The following is a 6,000-nucleotide window of genomic DNA, read 5'->3' on the forward strand; positions in this document are numbered from 1 at the left end:
ATATACAATAGTGGGAGAAAGAAGGTAATTAAACATTGCCAATTTTGGGTTGTGAAAAGTTTTATTTTTCTTTAATGTTCGAAAGTTGTGTAAAAAAGTTTATGAGTATGGATTGAAGTCACAATGGGTTTTTTAGTATCTTTGCATGTTTCCTTTTTACAATCCTGCATGAGAATTTTTAAGAATTTGGAAAATACTACAAACCTGATAAAGAAGAAAGACATTTAAATTTGTTTCTTGCAAAAGTTATGATTGAAGTTGGATGGAAGTCAAAAAGGGGTTTAGGATCTTTGCACATGTTCCTATTTGGTCTATTTTGTACAGTGTTGGGTGAGGATTTTAAGAAACGGAAAATACTAAAAAACTGATAAGTCGAAATGCACATAAAATTGATTTAAATGAAGGTTTTGGATGGATAGTTCTCCACCCAACATGTAATAAATAGGGAAGATCTCCCGGCAGGAGGGTTGATAAAGCTGCTTTTAGGTTGCAGCATGTTTTAGTTTAAAAAATGTAGAAATTTATGGGAAGTTGGAGAGATTCTGGTCCCTTGTGATTATCATTTTGAATGATTACACTGGCGGCGCTCAGAAATTGTTCCTCCCACTTTGGTTTCGTAGGCACTACTTTTCACTGATGGTTTTCCTTTTCAGTTAATTTTGATTATGCATTTCGTTTATGTTGCTTTTAACTGATGTGGAGGGTGAAAACCAAGGATTTAAAGATCACATGGACTTGTCTCATTATATAGGGGTGAGTTTAAGAGGGTGAAAGATTAGGTTCTGTTCGAAGCTAGAAAGTGCTAAGCTAATGTAGCTTGTTAGGACTTTGTACTATTTTTAGTCAGAGAAAAAAAGGGTGGGGAACCTCAAATACAACCAAGAGTTTAGGGTATATGTATGTACACACCCTTCCTCAAACTTCGCATTGCTAATTTCTACCACACCTTAACTAATCTTTCCCTCACAACTAAAACCATTACAACTCATCAGAACCAGAATACATTTCTACATTAATTTTCTACACTTTTTCTCTTCCATATTCACTTCACCAAATAGATGCGTGTTATTATTGCTGTCTGTTCAACACAAGTATTTGTGTTCAGTGAAACTGTTACCTCTATTTAACTGTTCATTTTGCATAGTCAAAAAAGTTTATCCCTGAAGGATTATAAACTTTTCATGTATAGGTTTGAAGTATGTGAGAGAAACTTGAACTACTTTGACTTTTTAACCAATCATGAACAAATTAGAAGACCATTTGCCACAACATTTCATGCTCATATTATATTCACCTGCCATAAATGACCAAATTACCAGGAAGTATAGTGCTGATTCCATTATCACATAATTTATAATATACAGTAAAAATATAATTATAAATATGTACAGTGTATTTACAACCCTCTGAGCTAGTATGCCAAAAAAATATTTGAATTAAAATCTAAATATAGTGTCCAGGAGGATTTACAAAATTCATAAATATACACATATATATATATACAATCTACTCACGTATATCATCAAAATAACTCAACAACCTTACTATTGTTACTATTGCACTCTATTATCATATATCTATTTATGAGAGTTGAGAAAGATTGACCGATCCAGAGTTTCAATATGAAAAGAATTAAACCTTACAAATACAAAGAATTTATTTGTGTCATAAATTAAATTTGTGTAAAATTGATAGCAATAACATTTAAGAGGCAGGAGTGAGTTGTATTATAATAGACATTTTATTTTGTTGTTGAATGCTGATTTAAAATTGATGAGTTTGTTTCGTAAAGTGATTGTTTATTTTTAATCAAATTTAATTTATGACACAGACAGAGAGTTTGATAAAATGGGTGGCGTGGTGATGTTGCTTGTAAAGTACTTATGCTTGTTTGAGTAAACTGTCGATTTTAATAATGATGATGTTCGTATATATAGTGTTGTTCAATTTTTACTAATTTACTCTGTGTTTTGTAGTTGTGCTATCTACCTATAATAGGGGATAATACAGGTGATAGTCGAGTGCAACAATGAGGCTGTCGAGTTAATTTGAAAATATGTGAGTATATTTTTGTATTTTGTAAACCTTCCAACACACTTCGTTTAAGTTTTAATTTGAATAAGTTTTGACGTATATATTAGCTTAGAGGATTATAAATATATTATATTTATATATAATTATATTTTTATTGTCTGCTATTAATTACTAAGCACCAAATTTACAATTAGTGATCATAAAAGTAACAAGTTTTTATTTTTTTGTTAAGTTACATGGCCAAACTAACTAAATTACAATTATAGTGATCATAAAAGTAATCACAACATGAAGAGCAACAAATGATAGATAAAACATAAAACCATGAAAAAAAAGTGTGTGATAGCAAACTACTTTAAAGCACAGAAAAGAGTAACGAAATAGAAAAGCAACTACTAACATCGCAATTTCAACATCTTCTAGATAGAAAACAAAGTCAAAAAAAGGAAGATAACACCATTTTCAATGATTTCGTTCTCGTTAAATTGAAGCTAGTACAAAAATATTGGGCAGTTTGTGATCGAAAAAAAAAAGTTGGAGATTCAAGACTGGTTACATTTAAAATTTAACAAAAAGAACTTTAAACCAACTATCAACATAACTAATCTACATGTATGGATGTTCTATATTATTCTGCTCAGAAACTATCTAGAAAGTGTTTGTTGTCACATTAGTTTTCTAGCAACTATCATAAAATGTACATCCCAATTTGCACAAATATTACCACCCTAATACTAAATTATAATTTTCTAAAAGCATTTTTAATAACTTATATTAACTAATCAAATTAATATAAATCCAATTCAATAACGAAAGGCTAAATTTACCTTCGGTTTCTAATATGCAATTCTTATCCCTATAAAATTTTAATAACACATCTCATCCTTTAGTTTTCAAAAAATTAAGCAATATTTTTTCTCAACATTAATATCTCACCGAATATATCTGAAAGATATTGACACTTTTTCAATGATGATATGTTAAAACATATTATTAAACATTATTTGTTAATATCCTACGTGAATAATTAATTAACATTATTATTAATTAATATGTCAACATTTTTTCATTAGAAATTGGATAGTACATCACTACTGAATCTTAATGATTTCATTTTGAAATATTAAATATCAAAATTAAGCATTCACAAAATAGTAAAGACCAGCAATAAATCCAAATTAATTAAAACAGTGTTAAAGAGAATAAATGTTATGTTAAAGCTTGAACGATTTTTGGTAATAACAGAATTGGGAGTAGATAGATCGATTAAAGATAAAAAAAGAGGAAACAAAATTATTTAATTGAAGGGAAAAAGAAATGGGAATAAAGTGAAAATAAAGAGATTACAATGTTTAGTTTAAATAAAAAGTAGTTTAGATACATTTGAACAATTTAATCCTGATGGGGTTGTTTCATTTGGTATTTTTTTTTCGTGTATCCTTCTCATTAATTAATTATGGTATAATTATAAATTGTTATATGTTTTCAAATGATGTCAAAGTTAAAATTAATATATTGTCCCTAAAGAGTAACAAGTTGTAAATTGAGTTGACATAATGGTAATGAATGTTATTAAAAATGATTGATGATGATGAATAGTGGGAATAGATTATGTTGTAGTAATGAACAACATAAAGAATGCATGATGAGAATGAAAGTCCTCCGTAAGAAATTTGATAAAAAGGTGGTTTTGTGTGTTTGATTGGATGATTTGATACGAAAGTTTGAGCGTGAAAGATTTGAAGAAATGGTATTAACCGGTCATTTAGAGGTGCAATGATAAAACCAGTATCGAAGAATGGCGACTCAGAAACTCCATCACGTTGCTTGCTGCTGCTTCTTGCTTGTCATGACAATGGAAACCTTTCCGCACAAAAACACCATCAAAACGGATCAGGAAAAGGAATTAAAAATGACGGTTATCTGGTACTACACACCAGATGTTGCAGCAGAAACAAGGATATTTCTATCAACACAACAAATCTTCAGTCAGAGACAACAACATCAATATCAAACCACCTTTTTAACCGCTTGGTTCCGAGACCTGGAGACAACAACATCCCTAAACTCTAATTTTAACATAACAACATAATCATCCTTTCTTTCCTAATTAAGCTTCTTTCACTATTTCCATACATAAGAGAAAAAAAAAATAAAAGATCTTCAAACTTTTGAAGATAGAATATCATTAATGAGTTTGGTTAATGAAATATTGAGTCATGTCGTAACAGTTTTTTTGTTCTCTCTCCTATGGTATGAGCAGAGGTTTACACGAAGGGCAAGATGAGGGTAACCTCTATGAGTATATATCTCCATGACTAAGAATCAGCTTTTTAATAAAATCTCTGTGCATTCTTCTGATGCATGTCATGACTGCTAAGTGATTGACCCTTTCTGTGAAAATCTGCAACATCTTTCCTTTCATAAGCCTTTGGCATTGACGACATGTAACAAGTAACAGAGGCAGCATATCCCGCTTCATCTTTCCTTTTGCTGATTGCTCAAGAATAAAAGATACGATTTCACTTTTCATTCTTAACTAAGTATATTTTTAATTACCCTCACCCTTTAAACTTCTACGTCAACATTTACCATACAAACGTAAATTATTAAATCAAATAATTACGTTTTTCTTTTCACAACACAGTTACTGGAATTCATTGAATAATGAAGTATTCAAATAATAGTTAAGATTTTTCATTTCCATAGACGAATTGGGATTATAATTCACCATCTCATGCATATTACTAGGAGTGTGCGTTGTTTTAGGTAAAATTCACGTCTCATGACACATTTTTTGTTATAGACTAGTTTTCTTAATACCAAAAAATTAGAAAATTGAATCTGTAAGCAAGAACAAAAAGAGTGACAGTACAACTTTTATTCTAATGTTTTTGAGAATTTCTGTCAAACGAATATTAATATATATTTCAATTAAATATATAAAACATTTTTTCATTGTATTTTATCGTTATTATATGCAACATTGTCTATTTTTATATTCTTTAGATCATCGCAAATAAAAATACATATCAAAATGAGGTAATTAAAACATTCGTCATTTTAACACATTATGATCGCAAAGACCATGTATATACATAATGAATCAATCATAAAATTATTTATACATTATATACGTGATATCTCTCAATAACATCTTTAACTATATATAATATCAAATTAACAAAGCGTCAAAATTTCTAATCATATTATATATCTAATGTATAATACAATATCACTACATAAGGTAATAACTTACCAAAGTAGTTTACATTTAACGATTTATTGTAATTTTTAAAAAGTGATGATCAGTTCTTTTTCATCAATTGGTTTGTGTTTTCTATTTTTTTTCATCTAATTTACCTTTCTAGTTTGTTTAATTTCTTGAATATTTTTTTCCGGAAAAAAATTTAGAATCTATTTTCAAGATATGCTTTCTTCGTCAAAATATAGTTTATAAATTATTTATTATCTTTTTATTCCCATCATTTTAATAAGATGTGTGAACTTTTCTGTTTCTATGTATTTTAAGGCTTAAATATGTTTTATAAAAGTGATAATAAAACTATTATCATAGTCAACTTATGTTATATTCTTAATTTTCTTTTATATTTAAAATTACTTTAATTCATTTAAATAAAAAAAAGGGCAATTTTAGAGGAAAGACGTATAAGTAAGTTTAATATTCATCCGTGCAAGAATTAGATGTATCATGATCTAAAACACTTAGTGGTAGCCTAGCACGAGAATAACTGTAGTTCAGTTTGTGACATCATATTTAACTTGTTAGAAAGAGAAGCCAAATGGTATGTTGAAGTGGCAGAATGGAAATGGTATGGTGTTTCCATATGGATATTTTTATCCATTTACCAAGATTTATGAAAGAGCATGATGCAATGTGAGTAATAATTGATAGATTGACCACGAGTGCACACTTTATGAATATGATAATATAAAAGGAAAAGT

This window comes from Vigna unguiculata, chromosome 3 (assembly GCF_037176805.1).
Source record: "Vigna unguiculata cultivar grain cowpea cultivar isolate G323 ecotype 2 chromosome 3, ASM3717680v1, whole genome shotgun sequence".
Taxonomy (NCBI): domain Eukaryota; kingdom Viridiplantae; phylum Streptophyta; class Magnoliopsida; order Fabales; family Fabaceae; genus Vigna; species Vigna unguiculata.